General features: G+C 43.2%; 1 long non-coding RNA gene across 1 annotated transcript; it reads right to left on the bottom strand.

The window, feature by feature from the left end:
• Positions 1–4,438: 4,438 nt before the first annotated feature.
• On the bottom strand, positions 4,439–11,472 carry LOC134477820 (uncharacterized). The gene is made up of 2 exons (XR_010050046.1): positions 11,396–11,472; positions 4,439–8,490 (listed from the first exon to the last, which is right to left on the bottom strand). It is a non-coding gene; the product is annotated as an uncharacterized LOC134477820 (long non-coding RNA).
• Positions 11,473–27,374: the final 15,902 nt, after the last annotated feature.

Raw genomic sequence — 27,374 nt, 5'->3', positions numbered from 1 at the left:
TACGGAGTCCCTAAATGATAAAATTGTCATGACCTGCGCAACCAGCCAGGTCCTGAGTGAGGGTGATAGGAGAGTAAGAAAAACACTAAACATGCACTAAAAGGATGCTGGGACTGTGTGGGACCTGACCTCTCTGATGGAGAGGCACTGACCACCCAGCACTTTCGGTGTCTTTATTTATACATAGTCAAAAAAAGAAGCAGCACCCAATGAGGCCCAAAGTGCAAGGTCTCAGTGTTTTGCTGAGGACACTGGAAGTGAAACATTCTCAGAGCTATCTGTGCTATGGTTAATGGGGAAGAACACAAAGGGCAGACAATTACTGGACCAGCCTTGCTCTACTTCCAAGGAGTTTGCCTACCTTAAGCTCAGCCCTGACTCCGCCACTCCCCACATAAAATGAGTTTGCAGTTATCCAAATCAGACTGAAGAAAGAAGAAAACGATATTTATGTCATTATAATAAGATGACATATTAATTAATATGTGGTCAATATTAATTAGGGTTATCCAGAGAATGAAATGGAGGCATCTGACAACTCCTTAAACTAAGATTTAAAAATCATTGAAATAATTGCCAGAACAGAAAGTTAGTTCTTTTTTAAAAAATGGCCAAAAAAGAGACTTTAAAATGAATTTTTTAAATTTCAACAAATATGAAGATTTGAACAGCTATTTTGAAGCGAACAAGAGACATTACAGTAGCCATTGTTGATTTTCCTATTATCTGGTTTTGAATGCCTGTAATGCTTTCATTATCCTATTTTGACCAGTTTTATACTATTTTGTTTTGTACTAATTCATTGTGTTTGATGATATAGACTATTACTTAGAAGAAAATAAGAGGCATTATGGTAGCCACTGTTGATCTCCTGTTGTCTTGCTTTGAAATACTGTCACTTACATTGATTTCTTCTGATCTTCTTTCTTCCGTTTTGTAATGTTTTGTTTTACATACTTTAAAATAAAATGAATTTATTTATTTCAACAAAAGAAAACAGAAAAAATGTAGATATGTACAGTATTTCAAAAAAAAACATTGAGTGCTAGTTGATATATTACAAGATAACAATATGTAGTATGTCAACTAGATGATTTCTTAGTAAAATGAATTTTTTAAATAGGATAAAGTTCGATGACAACACAAGCAGTATGTCCTGAAAAGGTCCCGAGAAACTAAAAAAGTTCACAGATTTACTCAGATTTACAGCAAGGAATCCCCTCTAAATAGCTAAGCATGCTAATTATTTCCTTTGGTAATAAACATTTTCAGTAGATACTATTACTTCTTTTCCACTTTAAATGATGTTACTTTATATAATTAGTTCCCTCACAATGCTTAGTAATTTGAAGGAATTATTTCATTGTATACTATAAATTGTTTTCTGAGAAATAGGTATCATTTATATTTCCTTGAAATATAGACAAAAATAGGTCCCTCAAAATTCAAAAGATAAACTTCTCAAATTGATTTGTGGATATCACTGGCCATTTATATAAATTAGAAAAATAAGATAAATTAAGTATTTCTATGACAAATGGGAAGTTTTTCTGTTTATGTTTTAGAAGTGGATACAGTGTTTGGCTCTTGTCGGCTTTCATAATTATTCATAATTACTTTTGGTGCCTGCCAGGCACAGGTTCCGAGGGTCTCAGGTAGTTTTTGTTTATCTAGAGGTCATAGGCTATGACACTCTGGACAAATAGGAGGAAAAGTTTGAAGCTTTTGTAGTCACGGGTTGTACATAGAGAACAATTAGGATTATGACATAGAACTTATAATTTTTTTATAATGGTCACCGGAAGTTAACACAGGAAAACGCAAGAAATCTATCTGCAACACCAAAGACATAGATTATTTAGTCAAGCCCCTAAACCCCACAGCAATGTCCCACATGCGTCCAGATAAAAATCAAGAGCTCCAGACAATGCCTCCAGGAGTCCAACTGGAGGTCCAGAGCCTACAAGAAGGAGTCATGCCAGTCTCTTTTACAGATCCATGCTGGGAAGACCCAAGGGTCAGCGGTGGAAGCCAGAAAGTCTATGCCAGCAGGATAAGCAGCTGTGCTACTGGGATGAGGGTTCTATGCTAGAGCCGAGAAGTCACACTCACGACAAAGACCAGGGCTATCCTGAAAGGCACCACAGCCATCCTCAGTGACATGGAGGCCCCGAGCTCCTCCAGCGACAAGCACAGTTGGGTACATGCCAGAAAGCAGCATGACGATCTCATCCTGGAGACCAAGAAGCACATGTGTTCCCCTCCAAAGCCAGGAAGCAATGCTCGATGTGATGACTAAGGCTTCTCCAGGAGAACCAACAGATCAGACAGCAACTCGTAGGTGAACCCATAAGGCCTCCTTAACACCTCAACTCTCTACACCTCCCTTCTTCTCCACCTATTTATCCTGGCAACTTTCCTCAGGTGGAGCATCTTCCCCCAATGCCATGCTGATGTAATCCACCTGGCATTAAGTGAACACCAGTTCTTAATCCATAACACAAACAAAACCTTCATTTTCTCCTGCTCAGCTTTCTCATTAATTTCCTTCATGGGAATAGTATTTCAATTGTCAGGCAACTTTACAAATCAAACTTTATGTGGCCATACAAAGAAACATCTATAGGTCCTGACAACCTCTGACCTTTTTCCCTAAATTGACTCTTTAGGCATATGTAATGGTTTGACCTGGTACTATTCCTATTTCTCATTTCACCCAGAGGAGCAAAGCAACAATACTTCCCCTACAGTTATGGCGCCCAAGAGAAAACAGGAATTTATAAAGCACATACTATGCTTACATTTTTGGCCATCATAAATGTTTTTTGATGCTGTATCACTGGCACAATGGTCTCCTATTAATGCGGTAGTGTTATAATTTTTCGGCTGAGAGCACTGAGGTCCAGCAATGTTGAGGTGCTCATCAAAGATCATCCAGCTTGAAGTAATATTTGCTTCATTGTACCTGCCTTGGAAATGCAGGCCCTATTTACTGCCCTCTACAGTATGAACAGTCAGGTGTGAAATAGGGAGGGGGCTGACCCCTTTCATACCTCTGTTCCTAACTTTGAGAGCCAGCTTTCTTGACTCTTTCTGTCCCTGTCCCAAATTGGGGCAAGACTTCACATCCATTACTCTTCTGATCTTTCACCTGTTCTAGATCTATGCCAAGGGTTCAATGGGAGTTTTATATTTACTCTCAGCTACCCAGGAGCACATCGTTCAACCCATCCCTGCCTTGAGAGATGGCAGAAGGTCAAAGACACTTTTCCCTTACTTGCAGTCCATGCATCACTGGCACTGAGGTGTGGCATCTGGAGTGATGGTCCCAGAAAACAGAATTAGTTTCTACCATCTCTATCTTTCTTGAAAAATAAAGAAGGATTTCTGTTTCCCATTTGACATTATCCTAGTAGAGGAACAACAACACAACTGTAGGATTTCTATGAGTCTTTAAATCATACACATGTCTTACTTTTTGAAACAGTTTCATTGCCTAGCTTTTAGATCATCTTTATTGGAACTACATTTTTGGGAGATTTTCCTAAATGTCCCCAGCTCCTGCACCACTCTCCAACATTCCATGGATGTCCCTGGCACATCACCACCCTATGCCTGGGCACTAAGCTCTATTGCCTGGGATTCAGGCATCACTCTTTTGCATTGGGTTCAGCGAAGTACAGGTACTTCCTGGGGTCTTTATGTGGCTATAGTGAGCTAGCCTAACCACAGATACCAGAAGTGGTCCTGTCCTCCACCTTTGCCTTAGATCTCAGTGTCAGTATAGGTGTGACTAGACTTGTCTCAGCTGTCAGCGCTGCAGTGTTGAGAAATTGTCCCAGTATCTCCTGTCTCATTACAGCTCTCCAAGGAGACAGAGTTCCTAGAAAGGCCTTGCAATCCTCTCTTACCCCAGCATTAAGAGCTCAGTTTGAAAGGAGGGCAAAACAAGGAGCTACCCTCAGGAGCTTTCATAGAACTGGAAGGGGAGGCAACAGGAAAATCTGTAGTCCCAGGAGAATGTCTGTCCTTCCATATAACCACTTCAAGTGATGTGCTCTCCCCTTTCATGAGCCAAAAGTGGCTAGGGCAAAGCAGCAGGGCCTATGTTTACAGATCCCAATACATTGGATGACTGGATATAGCCATAATACTTCTCCCGGAGTTTCTATAATATTAAGACTATGCTCTGTATTGTTTTCCTAAAACAACAGCAAATTCTGGCACCTTAAAAATATCTGACTCCAAAGATTCAAATCAAGTAGCATGTAGGACTCTACTATAATACTTGCCTATTTTTTTACATCAGTCTACAGTAGGTTATGAGTTTCCTATTTTTTACTGCCTTAATTTTGGGGTATTTTTTATTTTTTATTATCTTTTATTTTGTTTTTGCTTTATACGAGCAGTTTAGAGTCTCAAGTATTTAAACAAGAAATTTCTCAACCTGTAATAAAATTTACTTCATATGGTTATTGGGAGTATTACGTTTACAGGATATCAAACGATATAAAAATCATCGATCCAATAATGGCATGCATACACAATTAGTTAGTATCTGCTATGGTTTGTGTCTGGATACCCGGCCATCCGAAAACCTCATAGGGCCACAGAGAATTTTGGAGGTGGCTGAGTGTATGATTGATAGGAGGTACAATGCTGGGAATAAAGGTGTTGGGATTAAGGGTGGGTGATTGCTGGGTCAGTCCATTAGAGGAAAAAAAGGAGCAGAAAGATGCTCTTAAGGTTCAGTTCCTGACTTTTTTCATATCATTTTCAATTGAAGAGAGTAAAACCAAATGAAATAATGCAGAATGTAGCCAATCAAAACAAAGCAATGAACATGGTACATGATTTTCAAGCAAAACACAAGAAAATCAATAATGGCTATTGTAATGCCTCTTGGTATTGTCAAAACAATTGCTCATAACATCAAGCATAATAAAATAGATATAACATAAAGGCGTAACAAAAGAGTACAGAAGAAAACCAATAAAAATAATGACAGCAGTACAGGACTTCAAAACAAAATAATAGGGAAACCATAGTGGGTACCATACTGCAACTTGTTATCTTCAAAGTAGTTGCCTATCCCATCAGAGGTGATACAAACAAAACAAAATGGAATAAACGCAGTCAAAACAATGAAAGCAATACAAGGCTTCAAAACAAGCTAATAGGAAATCAATAATGGCTACCATATTTTGTTATCTTTGAAATAGCTGCCCATACCATTAAATACAATAAGATTAGACAAACCAAAACAGAAAAATACAAACTAAATAGAACAATGAGAAAAATAAGGGTTTCAAATCACCATAATAGATTAATAATGACTACTGACTTTTTTTTAGATACTTCCTCCCCTTTCACTTTCACAGTATGTACTGTGCATTTTGTATCCCACCAACTCTTCAGAGTTCTTCATACTAGGGAAACAACACAATATTCACCCATGTGACTCTGAACCATTTCATTCATGATCATGATCTCAAGTTGTATCCATTTATCTACAAAGAGCCTCAAGGTTATCTGTCGTTATAGCTCAGTAGCTTTCCACTGTATAAAAGTGCCATGGCTTTCTTAGGCAGTCTGCAGCCGATGGGCAAGCTACCTCCATTTCTTTTGGAGTCCCTGTCCCAGAGAGTATTGTTCTCTCCCCTTTGACTTTCAGTCTATGAACCCCCTTTCAAGTCAAAGGCATTTCTTGTGTGAAGCACATTGATGGATCTTGTGTCCTGATCCACTCTGTGTTTGTTTTTGTTGGAGAATTAAGGCCATCTATATTAATAGTTATGGCCAACATGCACTGGCTGATCTCTGCCATGCTATTTTTCTGCTATTCACTGCCTAATTTTCCCCTCCATTCTACTGTCTTCCCTATTATTGGAACCATGGTCTTTTTTTTTTTTTTTTATCTCAAGAATGTCTTTCAGTATTTTTTACAGGGTTGGTTTGGTGGTCATGAATTCCTTCAGTTGTTTTTTGTCATGGAAGTATCTTGCTTTTCCATTAATTTTGAAAGATAGTTTTGCATGATACATCAATCTGGGTTGCAAGTTGTTTCCTTTCAGGACTTAAAATACTTTACTCCAAACTCTTCTTGATTTAATTGTTTGTGTTGAGAAGTCTGTGGTGATGCTGATAGGTTTCCCTTTATAGATTTTTCCTTAACAGCTTTTAACATTTTCTTTTCTCTAACAGCTTTTTATAGTCTGTTCTTGTGTTGAATTTCTGGGATCTTGATTATTTTATAGTAGTCACCCAATGAATCAAACACAAAAAATTCAGGAAATCTGTCCACACACTGAGAATCCAAATTATCCCGCTGAGGCCCTGGATCCTATGGCAATATTCTGCATGAGTCAAGATGAAGACCTGGAGCCAATGACGATGCCCCTCACAAGTCCATCTGAAATCCTAGAGCCCATGACAGTGTCGCGTGCAAATCTGTTTCACAGATATGTGCTGACAAGGCCCAAAAGTTAGCAGTGGAAACTACAAAGTCTATGTCTGTGGGGTGAAGGATCTGTGCCAGTTAGGTTAAGGGTTTTGCACTGGAGCCGGGCAGTGATGCTCAGAGTAAGGAGCAGAGCTTCCCCAAAGTGACCTGAAGCCATTCTCAGTGATAACAAGGTTCTGAGCTCCTCTGGCAATGAGAACAGCCAAGTTCATATCAGGAAAGAAGTTCAACAAGCTCCTCCAGAAAAACCAGCCACAACAGGAGAACCAACAACATCACACTTCCTCCTCTCCACTTCTCCTATTTATGTTGATGGCAACAATCCTGAGGGGGCCATCCACACCAGTGCCACACTAATTCAGTCCAGTGGGGTGTTTCAGGCTGACCACCAGTTGTTAGTCTACCACAGTAACTGAGACAGTGTCTATTTCTTTTGTTTTAAGAACACACATTATTATTTCAGCTGACGTACAACAGATTTTTGCATTTTCCAATTCTTTTGGACTCAACCTAGTGTTCTCAGGAAGGCACAGTGAGGCCTTTGCTTCACTTCTCAGTATTCCTTCTCAATCCAATCTCCTTTGGCTTTAAAAATAGGATAGACATGGTTCTTAGCAACCCAATTTCTTTATATATATACCTTCTATTTTCAGAAGATGTGGTAGTGTTTGATGATGCCTTCCTTTTCCTCTGGTGTTTCAAGACACCTGGGATTCCATAATCTGAGCCATCCCTTCGGTCTCAGCCACTGCCCATATGCTCATCTACCACGTAGGATTAAGAAGGAAGCCTGCCATATTTATCAGATAAAGAATAGTGTTTTTTTAATGAGATGCTGTCCACAAAATGCTTCCCCTCAGGAGATCGGCATGAAATCGAACTCTTCTTCTAGTCCACGGAATAAAAATAAGACCTGTGGTAACTGAATCCACTTATTCTTTACTGCCCCTTAGAGCTCATTTATACAATTGCTCTTTTTTCTAATCCCTGTACTTGCCAAAAGCTTGCATTCTGATGAACTCTTCCATCTATTCTTAGTTAAGCAAATGTGAGAGCTGGGTTAATTTATCTTACAGATCTTTCTACTACTATCTGGAACTTAACTGATGGGACCTCAGGCACTATGGATTAAAATCACCTCTGAGGCCCAAGAGCTGCTTACTGCCAATACCTAAATGCAATGGAGAGACTTAGGTAGACTTGTTCCAGTGACACTTGAGACTCTGTTGGCTGATTTTGCCCCAGTGATTCCATAATGGTTCCTCCATGGCCAGAAGTTTTAGATGTTTCCACTCAAACTTCTCTCCCTTTCTTCCTCATTCACAGTCAAATTTGCTCCATGGCCTGAAAGATCTCTGTTCTATTTCCTTTCCTTCCTGCAGTCTACCTAGTGAAGTCTTGGTATATTTAGTCTTTCTCAACATTGCCCTCTTGGAGTATCCAGAATCACACAGCTGCCATCTTGCCAGCTCTTCCAATCTCTATCTGCTCTGCCCTTTGAACTCTGGTTGCTTCACAAATAACTGTCTTCTTGGTTCCCAAATCACTGTCTTGGTATTTCTCTTCTCTGTACTTTCACTTGTCTCACAATTATAGGTGTGTATCCTTGCACTCTTTTCATTAGTAACACACTTACTAAGATCATAAATATATGAGGTATATTGTAGACCATCTTCTATTAGCTGATAGTCTCTTGGCACACTTCCATGATCATAGGATGAGAACTGAACATCATTAAACCAGAAAGAGATGAAGGTATTTCATTCTTATGAAACAGATGTACGGGCACATTCAGATTCTATACCCACATGGTTTCCACACTGAGTGAAAGTAGGGAAGGCAATTACTAACACTCTAATAGATCTGACAATGCTTGGGGATGAGCAATATCAGGTCTTCAGTGCTGCCCTGGATGAACCACTGAGGTCTCCTGGATGACTAAGTGATGACCTTTGCCTTACTTTATGGAAGTCCCCTTACCCACAGTTTCACTTTTTTCTGTTTTAGTCACAATAAGCAACTCGAACCTGAAAAACAGCAAAATCCCAAGATAAGCAATTTATACATTTGAAATACTTTTTGTTGTAGTATTTGTTCTAATTATTAAATTCTTGGTTATTTTTGCTAGTCTGTTCCTCTGCCTAATTTGTAAACAGGCTTTCTTTCTTTCTTTCTTTCTTTCCTTTCTTTTTCTTTTGAGATGAGGTTTCCTTAGATAGTCCAGGTTGCCCTGAAACTCACTATACACACAGGTTGGTCTGAAACTCAGGGCAGTTCCTGTGCCTCAGGCATACCAGCCCTGAGACTATAGGCATGTCCTACCGTGTCTGGATAAACTAAGTTTTTTATTAAAATTTTTAAAAAATGAAACCGGCAAGTACTTTAATGTTGAAAGGAGTCAGTGAATCTGAAAATTACTTTATCTAATATGATAGGTTTAGGAAGATTCTAGAACCTTGTCCAATGACATACTCAGTTTCTGAACAGACATTTTCCACATGAGAGCCAACGACCCTTCACAAAGCACTCACAGTGATGTGCAGTGTGCACAAGTTTAGGACACGTGTAGAATGATTAGAATTTTTTATTTATTTATTTATTTACTTATCTATTTATTTGTGGGAAATGGAGATTGAACTCACAACCTTGCACTTACCAGGCAAGAAAGGGCTTGAGACACTGAAGTAATTTCCTGCCTGAGTGCTTAGAATTTTATGTTGCCTTAACATCCATCTTAAGATGTAATTTAGCTTTATCATGACAAAACCAGGGCAGTCACTCTTAATAGTTTCTGGTACTATACCTCAAAGGTTCTTGCACTGGTATAAATTATTGTACAGTTATGGTAATGGTCTAACATGATGGAAGGCCAAAGTGGAAACACTTGCCCTGATGGCCACTCTTTCCTTCTTCCCCTGAAGCCCAAAATGGTTTTCCCTTTGTATGCCAAGAAAATGCCAATCAGTTCCTCACACATCATCAATGCCAGCTCCATGTACCACTTCTGAACAGAGGTCATCTAACCCTCTGACCCTCTGTATCCTGCCAGCAGGAGAAAGGCAAACCCTTACAGTTGTGGGCTCTTCTCCTCTCTCCATGTCCTCAAATAAATGGCCTCTTTCACTCTCTTCTTTTTTCTGTTTCTCTATTGCACCAGAAAACTCTAACAAAACCCACACTAATGGCTCCAGTGGTAGCCAGAGATAAAAATTTAGAGACAGCTCTCCCACTTACAGGCTTCACTCCTTTCCCAATATTTATTTCATATAAACCAGACATTTCTCAGAAACTTAAAGGAACTACATCTCAGTCGTAGAATGACCTCTTGAAATTTGTGCCTGCTTGCTTAAAACCCACCAATTAAAGTCCTATCAGGAGAAATCTGTTTGTATAATTCCCTGGATCCCATAAAGGCAAATTTCCTGAAGCCCCAAAACCAGACTCCACTCCTTGCCCTCTCTGACCTCCCCTGTGTGACCTCTGGGCATGTGACTTCTGAGCTTCCTGTCCCTTCAAGGTTTTTTAAACTCTCACACTTTCACGCGTGGTAGGTAGTAGAATGCCCTGAAGAGGCTCATGAAAGTGAATCCCCTGCTGGTGCTCTTCTGTCTGGGAACATAAGCTAGCTATAAACTAGTAGAAACCTAAGGGTTTCATTCAAAAGATTGTGATGTGCAAGGTTGGACTGCATTATATACCAGGAGCAATGTCTTCAGAAAGAACTAAAACAAGGTCTCAGCCAAATGAGCCCTAAGCAGCTCACAGACCCTTACTTAGGGGCCATTGTCTTTCCCTGGAAGCAAAGGCCCAGGACTTTCACATTCCAAATAAAGAACCTCATGTGTCAGTCAGGTTACCCAATTGTAAAATAAACTACCAATTGGGAGCCCTCAGGTTGGGGAGAATGTAAACTTCGTGGCAAAGGACACTGGGTTGGCAAAAAACAGAACACTCTCCGAAGTCTTAACATTTACTGCAAAGGGATCCAAGAGGAGATGGATGGCTTTCTTCCTGTTGTGAGATGACCCTGACAACTGACCCTGATACAAGCTTTTGATGAAAACCACCTTTACCACTTTATCTACCCTAGGCTAAATTCTGACTACTAAACTCTCAGCACACAACTCTAACAACCCTGGGCTCTGGGAGGCTGAGGCAAGAAATTAGCTAATACCCGCTCTGAGAAATTTAGCGAGTTTTTCAGTCTTAAAAACTGAAAAGGCCAGGGAATAGAGTTTTGTGTAAAGGCCTTGGGTTCAATCCTGGAATAGGGGTGGGGAGAGGCATCAAAGTCAGGACCCATTGAATAAAGCTTAAAAAGCAAATAAAAGACTAGTCGAGCATTGCAAAGGATAAAACAAAAGCTGTCCTTTGAGAAGGACTCTCAAAATCCCAGGAGTAGACTGGACCATTTGGAAATCCGAGTCAGTTGTTCCTGGATCTTTAGCCTCTTGGCCTGGTCCGCAAAGGAAGGCAGCAAAGATCGCCAGTGGAAGGCACTGCTAGGGCTGGTTCTTGGTATTATTTTAGAGCAGAGAAACTCCAGCGACCTGGCCTGAGGAGGGCGAGGCAGAGGCGCGGAGGGCGGGGGCCCTGGAGGAAGAGTGACCTGGGGCCCAAAGCTTACAGGCAGGGGAACCAGGGTCTCAGCGCCCCAAACCCGGGCTCCTGCGCCTCTGGGAGCCGCGGCGTCAGCCCGGGAGCCCCGTGGAGCAGGGTGCTGCGCTCCTGACCCGAAACCCTGCGGGAGGGGCCGGTCCGAAGCCGGAGCCTGGGCCCGGGGCCTTCCTGTGCTGGGCCGCGGTGCAGCCCATCGCGAGCCGCACTCTCCTTGCCCCCCGCCTCTCCGCTTCCCGGTACTCCCTCTCGCCATAAAATTTTAGACCGGAGTCTCCTGTGTTGGACACCGAGGGCACACAGCGCAAAGCAGACCTTGCGGAAGACACCTGGATGCCTCAGGGTGGTTTCTGCAGTGTAGAGGTCATCAGGTTCCCGGAACGCGCGAAAGGTACCCGCTTAGAAACCGGGCGGAAACAAGAGTCCTGAGGTTTTGGTTCCTTTCCCACCCCACCCACCGCCCCTCTGAGCCCCCACCAAAAAGTGAGAGGTGTCTTCAATCCTGTTACCCAAGGTAACCTGGAGGCTTCCCTAGGTTAGTGGTCATCAGGTTCCCCTAACAAACAGGTCAAAGACACCCCCCCCCCCTTCAGGGTCCAAACAAGGTTTTACTCTTTTCTCCTCTGGAAAATAAGAGCTTTCTTCAGCGCTTGTGTGGGCATGGTTCAGGGACAAACAGCTCCTCAGTTCTGCCCTTAGAACACCAGCAACAAGACACACACACACACACACACACACACACACACACGGATCAGAGTGACTGGCAGAACTACTGAGATCAGTGTCCAGCTCCTGGAGATGCTGAGCTGGGTGTGGATGTAGAGGATGGTGGGACCTGATCAGGCACCCACTGACCTGCTGAGCTTTAGCGTTCCTAACTGAGGTGGGCAGGAGCACTGGCCTGTGACTTGGGAGTCCAAAAGAGAAAGAATAGGTTGTAGTTTAGAAAGAGATGTGGGAATCTGCAGATTGGGATGCTACATGCAGATGGAGCTGCTGAGTGTCCAGGGCCAGGCAGAGGGCACTGAGAGCCAAAGAAGTGCAATGTCAGTGTGAGGCTGATTTCCTTCTTGAGCTCCAGTATGTGACGCAGCCTGGCCCAAGCTTGGCTGCTCAACAAGAGAAGCATAATCATAGATCAGAATTCCTAACTTTTAAAGACTCATGACTTTCGGGTCAAAACGTGCTCTCTGGGTTATTCAGTTTAATTCCCCAACGAAAACCGAGAAAGGAATTTTTTTTCCTAATTGCATTTCACCAAAACACCAATACAATTTGTCAATATTTCAACCATAAGTTGTTTTGTTTTGTTCCGTTTTGGTCTTTTTGAGACAGGGTCTCCCTATGGGGTTTCAGTCTGACTTTAAGCTCACTTTGTAGGCCAGGCTTGTCTGGAATTTGCAATGATCCTCCTACCTCAGCCTCCCCAGTGCTGGGATTACAGCACCACTAGGCACAGCTTCCATAAGTATTTTTAAAAGACAACTTACTCCCAATGCATCTAAATCAGAGTACTCATTCTGAATTGAGAGCACCCCAACAAAATACTGATGGCAAGCACTGCTAACCCTTGAAAGTCACATATTCCTTCAAATGTATGTCCAGCCCTCAGAGAGTGGTGCTCTGGCTCTTGGCTTTTCGAGTGAGCACAGAACCTGAAGTATGCATACCAGTGAGGGATCACTGGTGTTTCCTGGGAATCTTGTTGTTGCTTATTCTGTTTTCTGTGCCAAATCAAGATGCAGTTTGTCTTCTTGTATTAGAATGTTCTGAGCAGTAGCAAGATTTTCATGGAGGAGACTTAGAAACCTCAGGTTAGAATTCTTTGTAATGTAGTGGTTATCATATTCGTCTCACATGTGTAAGTCCCTGGTTTGAAACCAGGTTGAAACAAGTCTTTCTGAAAAGTGAAAGAAACTTAGAAACACTCTTTTACCGGGGTGACTGAGAGCAAAACAAAACAAAAATCTTCCCAAACCAGTAATTACCACAGCAGCAACCACACCTCACCAGCCTCAGCAGCTATTGTAATACACAGCAGGTTTGCGTTCTTTCCAAATTCTTTTGTTGGAGACTTCATCCCGATGCAGTGGTGTTTGGAGATGGAACCCCAGGAGGTTCATATTGAAATTAGTGTCCTCTAGGGGCTGGGGATTTAGCTCAGCAGCATAAGCGCCTGCCTTGCAAGCAGGCAGTCCCTGAGTTTGATCCCTGGTACCGATAAAAAAAAAAAAAAAAAAAGAAATTAGTGTCCTCATAACAAAGAGAAGGCAGCCCTGAGTGCTCTGTCTCTCTCTCTGCAATATGAGGACAAGACAGAGATCATTAATTCTGTCTCACTCCCTCTTCTCTTTCCTCTTACAAGCTGGGTCCTTCTTCCCTTGTTCTACTCAGTGGTTTGTAAGCCAGGAAGAGAAAGCTCATTAGGAGGTGGAAACTGAATCAGCTGAAACTTTGCTCTTGAACTCCCTACCCTCCAAACTTTGGTCAATATCTTATAACTAACCAGGCTGGAGAAAAAATTCAGTAACAATGTTTCTTTGAAATGCTAGTAGACCAAGATGGCTTAGAGTTTTGAGTTCCATAATGGCAAACCAAAGCCAGAGCGAGCAATAAAACAAGAGACTCTATCAAGCAGAAAGCATCGACTAATATAAAAGTGAGTGCTTACCTGTTTAAGAGTCAAATAGAATTCCTTTCCTTTTCCAAGAACACTTATTTTCTCTCATGCTCCTCTTTGCAAAGTGCTCAGCTGCTGACAGTGAGTATGTTTAGGAATCACTGAATGCTCATATAAGCTCTCTAAAATTTGAATATACCCAGATTTGTCTTTGACAATCCAAGGACATCTAAAGAAGTTTGCTGCAACATTCACAGAGTATCATTTTGCGATATAATGGGCTCTATTATCACACGTAACTATTTGGTGTGGTGAGGTTTTTTGTATATAAAAACACTGCACACACCCCAAAATACTGCACCTACTCTCAGAGAACATGGCTACAGTACTCTTTGCCTTAGCAGCCTTGGTACATGAATATTTTCTTAAAACTATGAAAAGTTTGCGTTATGATGGAGAAATTACAGTGCAATCAACCTGGTCAATACTCAGAAAACAGGGAGTCTAAGTGTCAGATCCCTGCCTCCTGGCCTGGCCAGCTTGGAATCAGCTGAGTCACAGAGGGTGAGTGTGGTCTGGCTTGAGTGTCTTATCTAAACATTAAATATCGTTGATTGCTTTGTATTTTAGATCAACAAATACACATGCATGGTAATAAATTTACTTCAGAGTAACTGAAAGTTACTCCAGAATTACATGACAAAATGTCAAAAGCTTCTGCTCCATTGCTGAGCCAGCTTGGTGCATTCTAGTAGAATGTGGAGGTACTTGGTAGGTGCTCTGTGGTCAGGAACACAAAAAGTGCCATTCCTGCCCTGCCAATTATAGGTGTTCTCTGGGCAGGGGGAAAGATGTGAAGCCCAATTAAATGGAAATCACACTGTGGTTTGCAGAAATTTCACCTCAGGGCAGCAAGTGTGGTACAGTAAGGCAGATCACATGGCTTATGATGGAGGCTCCCAGGGCTGCTTTCCAGCCCTAAGCCTAAAGCGAATTTGGCATCATTTTAGGAAATGCCGATGAGATGCTCTGGCTTAGTCAGGAGGCATATTGGATCCTCTGTATGTCTGAAAACCACTAAAGATGTTTCAGGACAGGTCCACATAAGCCTTATGGGGCAATGGTGAGCACTCTTGGCTCTCAGGTCAGCAATCAAAATACAAATCTTGGTGGACTTTTCTGTTTAGTTGACGGGAAGGCATTTTTCCTTTACTGCTGAAGTGGCACTTGGACCCCATGATGCCCTGCACTGGCCTTTCACAAGCTGTCTCTGGAGCGTGTGACATCAGGGGTTTGAGGGCCTTGGCTCCAGCGATATGGATGGATGTAAAACACAAAGCTTTAAAAAACCCAGCACTTGACTGCTGCCCTTAGTTTATGTGACAAGACCATGTCCTTCCCAGGATAGGAGCTGCATAGGGCAGTGGATGCATCAGGTCCCCACATCCCTCTGCTCCCAGGCCCTTTGTGATGCTCAGCCTTGTCCTCTGTGCTGTTCACCTGCTCCTCAGGAGTTGAGGTCCAGCCAGATTCTCAGCGAGTTCTGGTCTGAGCACATGAGAGCTGAGCCAGCAAGTTTGTTTGCTCCGTCCTGGGCCACGCTGCCTGTCCTGGGGCTCACTGGAATGGGAGATGCCTTTCCTTGGGTGACCCTCAGGCCTCAACAGGGGTCCTGCATGGAAAAGTAGCTGCCACTAAACCCTATGATCCATGCTGTCTCTCACCTGGGACACCTCACAATTGCACCAACTGTCTTGGCGTAAGCAAGTACAAATCAGAGAAATTGGGCCTGCATGAACTCAGCCCTTAGTGACTGTGTGTTCTTTGGGGTCTACGGTTGGAGCCTGAAGTTCACAATACTGCACTTTATGCAGGAAGCTTACGGCACTGTGCATGTTTGTTCTCTGGCTCTTTAGATTTGCCCTTCATTGCAAATTGCTAGCTCTGATGTCTCCACTGGGACATTGCTGGCTGCCCCTCAGTAGTTTGGCAAATGCCTTCACAGATCAGGTTCCTTGTCTGAATGTGCAGCACAAAATGAAACTGCTGAGTCCTGCAACCCAAGGCATGGCACTCAGGTCCCTGGCAAGCAGGTGGCTAGCGCAGCCTGGAGGCTTCAGGGCACCGATGGCCCAAGATATAGAGCGGGAGATGCTGGGATGGAGACTGAGGAGGAGGGGAAGAACGGACAGCGAGAAGAGAAACAGCAGGCATGGAAGAGGGCTTTTTCCTCTGTAGGTTCCCAAACTGTGCGCATCTGCCCTGAAGCAGGATTTTCTCCGAAGCAGCAAGGTGTTTGCCTGGCATTGGGTCTTGCAGTTTTCGGTGACTCAGAGGAGCAAAGTGGCAACTCTTAGTTCTCTAGCTCTGGACAGCTAAGGCAGCAGACTTGCTGGCCTTAAAGAGCCGACTGGCAGGAGGGGAAGCACACAACTCCAGGTTTTCTTGCAAGTTAGAGTCTGAGGTGGAAAATATGAATAACAACATTCAGAGGTGCAGAGATAGGCGAATAATGGGTAGAATTGCTGAAATTCGCTATCCATATAGAAGAAATCCAGGAGTAGATGAAGAGCGTATTATTTTTTACAACAAGCTTGAAGCACAGGTAACTTTGAGAAAAATGTGAGATGGATAAAAACTCATCCCCTCCTACAAAAAAAATTGAAACTCATTGTTTGCATTTTTCATCAAAATTTTCATGGCCATGTGTATCCCATGTTTACAGTATGAGTTTTGTATCCTGTGTAGGTTGGGGCTCAGGACACACTACCTCCAAATGGGCACCTGGGCATAGTGAAAACTGGCAGCTGAAGCAATTTGTGCAAACTGCAGCAGCAGAAAGGACTCTGTCTCTTTCCCCTCCTTCTCACCTAAAGCAAATCCTCAGCTGAGATGTGCTCCCTGTACCCAGAGGAAAGGAGCACTCTCATCTCTGAGGACAGTGACATGGGAAGGGGTGGTGGCACACTGGCTGTGTACCCCAGGTTGTCTCTAAAAGTGTCTTTTCCCTCTCCGTTATATTTTCTTCCTACTGGCCCCATATCCCTTCCATATCTATTGTACTCTTGTTATCCATCATTCTGTAAATTAAAAAATAGGAAAACTAGACGAAGAAGAGGACGATGAAGAAGAAGAAAACTGCTCATCTAAATTCCTTCCCTGGATTTAGTGAATAGTAACACCTTCATAATAATTTTCTTCTAATCTAATTTTAAGTTATGATAATCTTTTACACAATTATGCATGCTTATTAATCATAATTCAAGCAGCACAGGAACATGTATATGGAGGGCAAGCCGGATGACTCACCGTGAAAGAGGAGCAATTATCTCCACTTTCACTAAACATGGCCCTATTGCCGTGTATGTCTATGTACAGAGCTGGCTAGGACTTTTCCTTATCCCTGCCTTCAACTGGCTTTAAGCAATGCAAATCAGTAGGCCAGGTGCTGAAATGTACTCTTTGAAGCCAGGTGAGAGGTCAGTAGTACCCTGCTCCCACAGCTCCCAAAAACCACTTGTGAGCCAGTGCTGTGGTTCTGTCTGCTGTGGGGTGGGAGAGCCAAGCTCCATGCCGTTGGCTGGGATCCAGCCTCCAGGTAAGAGGCTATGACTTCCCAGGGAATAAAAGATTACTCATCAGAGCTGAGCTATGGACCCCCAAGCATTAGATATTGCCTGGAACTGCGTTATATAGGTGACTCTTTCTGCATATCCTCCTCTCTGCTTACTGCAGAAGTGATTTCAGGCCTCCTACCTAGCCCAGCTCATAGCACTCACATACCGCCCACCAGTAGAGGGCACTCATTCCCAAACCACTCCTCTCAGGGAGAATTAATAAAATCTGGCTTTGGGCTCTGGATCAAGGCCTTTGTTCCTGTTAAGCATCAAACTAGCTGCACTTAGGACCTCCTTGGCTCCCCACAACTATGAATAAGCCTTGGTGTCTTTATTCTCACCATGGGTTGCACTGCAAGTGGTAGATTGGAATGAATTCACTAGAATTCCAATAACTTGTATATATGTTCATATTGCAAACATGTGAGATTGACAAATAACTTCTGTTGACATTAGTTAAACACTGATTTTCCTGGTCGTGCTTCCCTTGCTGGGGACTGCACACAGAGCCTGCAACATGTCAGGAAAGTGCTCATCCGTTAAGCTACATCCTCAGCTCCAAATATACTTTCGTGAAACCGAGTCGTTATGTAGTCTAAAAAAAAAAATTTTTTTTTTTTTTGGCAGAGGGAAGGTTTGGGAATCAAGTTCAGGAGCTCATGTTTAATAGGCAGGCAGAGAGCAGCTGAACTATATATCCTGGGCCTTCCTTTGTTTTTAAATAGTGCAAGTATGCATGAAATAGACACAAAAACAAAAATGAGAAAATTGCTGAATGCTCCATTGAAGTTACTCTTACAAAAAGACTCTCTGAGGCTAAAAAATCCTTCATCGTCTGCATTAAAATTTGGAAAAAAATTACATTTCAATTTGGAATCTCTGTGCAAGTGCCTTGTTCATGCCAGGCCAGCACTCTATGTGTGAGGTATATTCATCAATTTATTTTCTGAGACAGAACCTCCCCAAATTACCAAGATTGGCCTTGCCATCCTCCTGTCTCGGCCTCTGAGCATCTTACATTTCAGGCATGGGCACAGTGCCTCAGGAGGCATTGATGTTTGAATTCTCTCAAGGTCCTCTACTTTGTGTTTGAGAAAGGACACCTGCTCCTATGGCTACAGCAATAGAAATACAGGTTCCTCATGAACCTTGGTCAGTCCCCAAGATGCAGGGTTTCTGCTTCTAGTATCCTGGGCACTGGCTGGGCGTGTATGCCTTGTGGCTGGCTTTCTTTGACCTGAGAAGATCTGTCCAGTTCAGCTCCACCAGGATATCCACAGCTGCTGGGACCTTGGGGACTGCTGTGTGCCATCCCTGATACAGGCACGAGGGAGCATCATAGCCCTTCCTGAGGCATCCTGCAGTTTCTTTTGGCCAGGCCAGAATGAGTACAGGTCAGCAAGTAACCCTGGGAGAGGGAGCAAAATGCCTACACTCGCCTAGACTGGAATTTGGATTTGCCCTAAATTATGGTTCACCCCTCAGGTGCTGTCAGTTGGGGAAAAATAAATCACTTCTGACACTAAAGACAATCTCAAGATCCCATGGAGATCCTGTGCCCCCGAGGTCTGCACAGGCTACCTCTGTGTTCTGCTCCACCGGGTGATGCCCCTAAACTCAAACTTACAACCTGGTTACAAGTAAATTCAAGACTGACCTAGAAACCTGGCTAAGCCTGAGTTGGAAGTTTCATAATTTCAAACAGCCAAAGGCCCTCATGTATTAGGCTTTGCCCCTGTGATAACTAAATGTGAGATCTCCGTTTGGTCACTGGGACAAGTACATTCCAACAGAACAAGCACCAGCAGCAGGAGGAACCCGAGGGCCCCATCAGTCTAGAGGCTGGGAGGCATTCAGGGAAAGGGCTTGCAGGAAAGTACAGGGGCCTGACTGTCTGAACTGGGGAGACAGAGGAAAGGGGTAAAATCTACCAGGATTCCCAGGTAGACTTGGGATGCCTGTCCTTGGTCAAGACCAAGAGCTTGGAGGCCAATACCTTGCTGTCTTCTTATGCAGCAGGGGTGGTTGCTGTCGCCTCTCCTGCATGAGCTTCTAAGTTTTACAAGTGCCAAAACTGCAGGTGCTGCGGTTTCTGGATATGGGGAGTCAGCCAGGGGCAAGGAGCTCTGGAGAGAAACCTTGCAGGAGGTTGGAGATCCAAAGCCACAGTGCAGTGACGCAGGGTCTTCCTGTCTGAGTGGACACAAAAGCCCAACATTCTTTGCCTTCTCTTGAGGCACCATCGGTGCTTCCTCATTTGTTTATTTCTTTAAATCAAACTCGAAATGCAGTATTGAACTTGCCATCTCGAAAAATAATAGCTTGAGCCACCAGGTGCAAGATTTCCCTAAAGCCCTCTCTAACACAGTCACAGCATTGGTTCACATTCGTTTCCCATGAGAGGACACCGCTTCAAAACTGCACACAGACAATATTTAGTTTTATTTTATTTCATTCTATTTTATTTTGAAAAGAACAAAACCAAATGAGAAAGAAAACAGAACAAGGTCATTCAATATAAACGACGGACATAACACATGATTAAAACCACAGTATAAGGAGATCTACAGTGGTTAATAAGATGTGTCTTGTTATCTTCAATAGAAGTGTATATCATCAGGCATAGGAAAATTGAACAAGGGCCGGGGTTTATCTCTACAGCATAACCACCTGCCTGGCAAGCATGAGGTCCTGAGTTTAAGCCCCGGTACCACATACAAAAAAACTGAACATAGCAGTACATAATAATATCAATAAAAACAAAACATTGGAGACATTATTGGACTTCAAAAGCAGATAATAGTCAAACCAGGATGGGTATCCTAGTGAATGTTACCATCTTCAGAGCAGTTACCTGTACTCTCAGACTTGATACTATCAAACATAACAAACTGAAATAAAATCAGTCACTACAAAACAATGATCAAAGCAGTTACTGCTTTCATCCTAGGTGGCTTCCAAAAAACTCCAAAACGTGTCCATCTGCTTCTCCTAAATCTCAAGTGCAAGTGTTCTATACTGGATGACCGTGTCCTTTCCAAATGTTTGGGTTTTTGTGTCGAAACATTAGGCATCAACACCACGGTATTTGGAGTGGGTCCTTGAGTAGCTGAGGACCAGAGGGTTTATCATGTGATCGGTGTCCCAGAGAATAAAGTCCAGTGCTCTCTGACTATCTTCACATTGGGACGAGAAAGTGTCCTGTTGATTCTTCCCATCCATGCTTCTTCCCACCCCTGCCCTCCTCCAACTCTCTCCATACCTCCTCTCTTCCTTCCCTTCTTGCACTAGGTCATTTGCCAGCAGTTCAGAGACACCTGGCCAGTGTATGAAGCCATCAGCTGGCATTTTGATCTTGCAATTTCTTGCCCAAAGAAGTGAAAAAGAAATCGCTTTAACTTTAACCACTCAGTTTAGTGCATTTTCTTTTGCAGCCTAAACTGACTAAAAGTGTTTTTTCCCTAGGAATCCAGTGGAATGAAACCAGGGAACATTTGTCTCTCTTACTCCTGGCATAGCAACAAGTCCACTGCTCCTGGCTTGCTCTACTGGCAAATCCCATGAGACTGACCAGCACAGAGGCAAGCTGGGTGCAGATAATGAGATGTGTGTCATTTTTTAATAAAGTGCTGGTTATGGTATGGGGACTACATGGATTTAGGCTTCAGTCATACCTAGATTGAAGATGTGGAAGGTTCACTCAGGATCCCGTGTAATGAGCGAATGGTGTAGGCTACACTGACTTAGGCAGGCTGGTTTTTAATTCTTACGTGAATGGAGGTATGAAATTATAGAATGATATGATCAAGTGCAATAGGCTTTTGGGATGGACAGCAAATGTAAGCAGTATTTATTGGTTTTGGGTGGGTTTTTTTTTTTTTTTTTTTTTTTTTTTTGAGACAGGGAAACACTATGCACTTGAGGTTGACCTTGAGCTCACTATGGAGTGGAGGCTGGCTTTGAACTCACAGTGATCCTCTTGCCTCAGCCTCCCAAGTGATGGAATTACAGGTATGCACCACCCATACCTGGTTGATAAACACCATTTTTAAATTACACTGAAAACAAATGGTTCTGTTGGAAGGATGATTGTTCGAAGATGACAGCAAGTTAGAGAACCAGGTTGAATGTTGATGTGGTTTAAGTGTAATAGCAAGGGACGCCCCAGGTGTTAGTGGTGGACTGAACTGCACAGCACAGCAGCTTCTCTGCAAGATGCTGAATATCTGGAAGGCAGCCAAGAGTCCCAGCTGTCAATATCAAAAATCTGGCCAAGATTCCCAATCATTAATATCGAAAATGTCATGAGAAAAATAAAAAACAGAAACAACTGTAGCAATGGTTGGGAAATCAATGTCCCTGGATCCAACTTCCTGCACCCCAAAACAGCCACTACTTATTTGGTCTATACAATGACAGATGGGCCTAGCAAGCGATTACAATTTTTCCAAAGACTCCTACTCCAGAGGGCATAGACACTCTTAGTTTTGAAGTACCTTGACCCAAGTCTAATCCTTAAGAAGGCATAAGACAAGCTTATATTTAGAAGTATCTTGTCCTTGAGTATAATCCTCAAATGACTGAGGAAGGCAAAGATGATCTTGTGCTTAGAAGAGTCAAGAGGAAATCCCAGATGGGTGGTATCAACAATCCCAATGCTTCCTTGCATCCCACAGAGAAATAGGCAAAACCAGTCACTGTGAATTTGTGGTCTCCAGCACTGAAGTGCTCTTCTCATTGAGTGCTGCGGTGCAGGGTGGTGTGGGATGATGAGACGAACTCACTTGCGTTCTCCATGTGAGTGTGTAGGACCCTCAGAGGCATGAAGCATCAAGCACTGGCCTGAGAATTGGAAACTGACTGAGGAACAATTGTACTGTGGGTTAGGATGAGGTATGAGAACAAGGCACGGCTTGTTGATGTAGGTACACGAAATCTGAAGTCCATCCTTTAGGCCAGAACTGTTGTGTGTTGAGTCTGGGTGGCCAGAGCCTAAGCTTGCATTGTCAGTGTGAACACTGATTTGCTCGTTGAGCACAAGTGTTTTATGACTCATCCTGGACTTAGCCTGGCTCCTCATCAAAGGAATCAATATTTGGTGTCATAGCTCCTGTCTTTCAAATTGTCATGATTTCTCGTCAACAAAAGCAAGACTACATTTTGTAGTTCCTCACTTTCAAGAGCAAACTGACCCTCAGAAACATCATCTTCAGCAGTATTTCTGGTTTGTTCAGTTTCATCTCCACAGGGAAAATCAGAGAAAATCTCTATTTAAAAATCACCTCCCCCACCCACACACACACACAGAAAAAAAACTGGCATTTCACCCAACAGTATTTCTTCGCAGTAGCCAACTACTTACATAGCTAATGCAATCAAAGCACACTAAGGTAGGGGATTGGTTTTCCCAAACATTTAAACATTGCTGGCAATTGTCTGTCCAGTGTCCTTCAAATGTTTTCCATGTGTTAAACATTACATGGCACGTAACATTACATGACTGGAAAGCTGACCCTTTTCTCTTCTATAGAAACAAAATACTTCAAAAGGCCCCTCCTTTTCAAGGGCTAAGTAAAACTTGCTTCTTTGTTGTCTCTCTATACTGATTTTCTTTTTTTATTAAAAAATTAGAAGAAAGGAGATTAAGATAAAAGAGGACGTAACAACATAATAACACAGGTCAGAACAGAACAATTTAAGCAACATAGTGTTTCACCTAACCTGACATAACAGTAATTACCATAGTGTCTCTTTCCTTGAAATATTTGAGTATAACTTCGTATATTATAGCATCAAACACATGACAGTGTAAAACCATTCAAGAGAATGAAGGTATTACAGTGCATTTAAAACCAACTAATAGAAAACGAACAATGGTTTCTATATTGTCTCCTTGTCTATAAAAAATTTTATTTACACTATCACATTTAATAAAATTCAATAAGATACATGATAAACCGATGGAGACAGAAGAACAAAAGTTTCATGGGATTTCAAAATAAGATGATATTATATCAGCACTAGCTAGTATATTGTCTTGTTTTCTTCAAAATAGCCGTTGATACTATCACAGACAATAAAATCAAACAACCCCGAATAGAACCATTCCAATTAATGAAAGCATTATAAGGCTTCAAAGCAATATAATAGGAATCATGTTTAACACATACTCTTATGTATTCTTATCATTTCTTACACTAGGGAAACTGTTCGATATTTATACATGTGAATTTGATTTATTTCGCTTATGAGTATGGTCTCAAGCTGCATCCATTTATTTATAAATATCTCAATGTGATCATTCATTATAGCTAAGTAGTACTCCATTGTATAAAAATAGCACAACTTTTTTATCCATTCCTCAGTTCATGGACACTTAGATTGTTTCTAAGATCTGGCTGTTACAAATTGTGCTGCTATAAACATGGGTGCACATATATCACTGTGGTATGATGTTTTCAGTTTTTCTGGGAATATGCCTTGACGTGGAATAGCTGGAAAATGGGACTTCCAATATCAGCTTTTTGAGAAATCTCCAGACTGACCTCCACAATGGTTGCGCCAGTCTACACTCCCAACAGTGCCTGAGAGTTCCTTCTTCCCCACAGCCTCCTTCAAAGGCCCCTCCTTTCCAAGGGCTAAGTAAAACTTGCCTCTTTGTTATCTCTCTATGCTGATTCTCTTCTCTTCTCTTTCACTTAAATCTCAGTTTGTTTCTGATTTCTTCCTCAGATTGGAATTTTATTACTTTACATACAAACCACTTTACCTTCTCAGGGTCACTAAGGCTATAGCTAGTAGTGGACAATATATGATCTCAGATCAGAAACAAAGTCTCTGGAGAGGTTGCTGAAGTGTTTCCACGTGGATTTATTATGCAGGGTTTTTGTTGTTGCTCTGTTTTGGGACAGGGTCGCACAATGTTTTTCAGGCTGGCCTAGAACTTGCAGCAGTCCTCTTGCCTCAGCCTCCTCGCTGCTGGGACTACAGGAGTGTGTGACCACGCTCCACTGCTATGCAGTCTCAAAGAACCCTTCTTCTGAGTCAAGTGTGACCAAATAAGATAATTTCCTATTTATAACTTTGTCTACTCCAAGTTTCGCATAAATGCCACAATTTAGGGTCTGGGCATGTAGTTCAGTGGTAGATACTTAGCTTGCTTGTGCAAGACCCTGAGTTTTGTGGCCCACAGAATCACAAAACAAGACAAATGTCTTTCCCTTGGACACCTTTTGTAGTCCACATCATAAAAACCAGTTTGCAGCCCACACCATAAAAAGCCTGTTTGGGAACAATTGTCTGTCTGCGCATTGTTGGCAGAGTTTTGCTGCTATGAGCAGTGAGCAGGCTCCATGTAGAGTTCTTGTCTCTTACCTAGATCCAGGCTCCATTCCTGGCCCAGGTGATGAGTATCTCACTGTATCCTTTCAGAGTTTGCACCTCTACCCTTCAAAATTGTGTTTTATGGGCAGCTGTGTTCGTTTAGGGGTCTCAGTCCAGGCCAGCCAATGGAAGTGGACTGGGATTTCTGAAGAGTTACACATGCGAGTACTATACACGTGGGGGCTCTTACTTTCTTTGCAATAACAACCACTTAGCAAGTATGACCATGAAAGGACCCAGAGTTTCTTCTGCTGTGAGTCTGCAATCTTGAGTGTTAGTGTGGAAAATCACTGTTGCTTTCTTGTCTTCTCCTGACAGATCCATGAACACGCAAGGAGCCACTGGAGCCCTGATTCACATGGGGAGTCTTGGCCTGGCCGCTGGACCCTGTCTCACTATGGAGCAGAATAAAACATTAAGGAGCAGGAAGGAGATAAGCTGGTGGGCTAGGAAGACACAGCAGGTGGCAGCAGCTGGGGGAGAGACTTGCTGGGAGGAACCTCCTTGGAAGTGAGGGCAGCAGTGAACACAAGGCAGCATGCAGTGGTGGAGGTGCTGGTGGTGGAGTCTACCTTGGACACTGTGAACCCAGGTTAAAAACAGAGTAACCATGGCGGCCTCAGGTGGTCCCTGAGCCTGTCTGTGCCAGAAAGGATTCACTGCCCCAATCTATCCTCATCAAAGGATATTGACCTGAATAGTATCCATTTAAAGAGAAATAAGCTGCACAACTTCTGAAGTTTATCCAGTTTTACTTTAGACCTATTTGCACCACAGAACTTCCAAATTTGAGACTAATGCAGCTGTTACTGAGTAAGTAACAGATGATGAATTTTATTTTTATTTTTATTTTAAAGAGAATAAAATAGAGCAAAATGAAATACAGTAAAGTTAATCAGAATTATGAAAGCAATACAGAACTGCAAAACAAGATCATTGGAAATCACAAATGGCTACCATAATGCCTATTGCTATCTTCAAAATTGCTGCCTGTATCATCACACATAAGAAAACAATGAAACAATGAAATCAGTCAAAACAGAACGTTGCATAAAAGAAAACAGTAAAACAACAAGAGAATGAGAACAATATTGGATTACAAAAACAAGACAGAAGGAAATCCCCATGTTTGCCATTTCGCATATTCTTATCTTCTTAATACATGCTCAGAATCCTGGCCTTGCAAAGTCAATAAAAAAAATAGAAATATTAAATTGATTTGTTTCCTCAACTCAGCCATCAACTCAGCCTGTCCTCTGAATGAGCAGGTTGTTTATGGGTGGGTAGGGATGCTCTTGTCTCCCAGCCCACACACTGGTTGGCTCACAAGAAGGGTGAGTTGGCTTCTTCTCCTCCCAGAGCCAGCATGGCTTTTGCCCACTCATGGGAATGGAAGGGGTGGATTTCGCTTGCTCTCCTCCTGGGACCTGCATGGCTTGCCCACCTTACTTCAAAGTTTTAAAGAGCCAGATGATGGGTTTTCTAACAGAAATTCTGGTATGGATTTTTTCCATTTAGCTTTTGTTTTGATTTGCTTTGTTATGCTTTATTAAGCTTTGATTTGCTTTGCTATGCTTTGCTTTGCTTTGATGTGACCCTGAGTGTGGGGACCTGTAGCTCCTGCAGGCTTTGGTAGCCAGGCACCTGCAGAAAGCAATGGGTTATACCTACTAGTGCAAGATTGAGAGACCATCTGCCCTCCAGCCAACACCCAGCCCCAGCTCCCTCTGCTCAAAGCCTCCAGCTGGCCCAGGAACACTGGAGCAGGGGTTGGGGTTAGTGATGTCCCTCTCTCTCCTTCCCTAAGCCTGGCAACCCCGGTAGGGACTCTGGTTTGGGATCCCCACCTGGTATCCCCAAGCTGTGGAGGTTCCTACCCTGTCTGGGGCTGAGGAGTCTGAGGCCCCCCGCAGAGGCCAGGTGCTCCTGGAAGTTTCTCTTTTGCCTCAGTGTCTTTGTGGCTGCAGCCACACCCAACCAGCCAACTCCTGACCTCAGCTGAACAGAGGCCAGGTTGCTCCGCGGGGCAGGCGGTGGGGTCCAGGCAGGGTTGAGACCCCACAGCGCAGGCGTCCGCCGCGGGGCTGTCAGACTTTCCGGGCTGCGCGGCTCAGGCCCGGGCGAGGCAGGGACGCGGGCTCCGAGGCAGGCAGGAGGCAAAGCCGCCCGAAGGCAGGAGGCGGAAGGCGGAAGGCAGATGGGGAAAGCCATTCTGCCACCCTTCTAGCTTGTGGATCCCTCCCTCTGCGCACAGGTTTCCACCGAGAGGACCAGGGTTGGGCCTCTGGCTCCTAGGCTAGAAGCCTGCATGACTGTTTTGCAAAAGGCAGGCGAGGCGCGGGCGCTGTACTTGGCTCCCAATGAGCGAGATCAGGGTGTTCCTCCATGTCTCTGTGGTACAATGGGTCAGCACATTCCTCTGTTAACAGAAAGGTTGGTGGTCTGAGCTCACCCAATTTGTCATTTTTAAACTCAAAGTGCCTTTGCGCTCTCCCTGATAACAGCTCACCCAAACTCAGACATCACTATCCTACCTACCTTGTCAGCCACAGAAAAGAAGAGTCTTCCAAATTGGTAGGTATTATAGGCCAAATCAGATGACAAGCACGTAGCTTGGCTCTCCTTGGCTTGGCTCGACTTGCCAGCTGGGAGAAGCTTTAAACCCTGACTGGTT

The sequence above is a fragment of the Cavia porcellus genome, unplaced genomic scaffold, assembly GCF_034190915.1.
Source record: "Cavia porcellus strain 051 isolate PalLab524CR breed Dunkin Hartley unplaced genomic scaffold, mCavPor4.1 scaffold_1, whole genome shotgun sequence".
NCBI lineage: Eukaryota > Metazoa > Chordata > Mammalia > Rodentia > Caviidae > Cavia > Cavia porcellus.
This window is presented reverse-complemented; position numbering and strand designations above follow the sequence as displayed.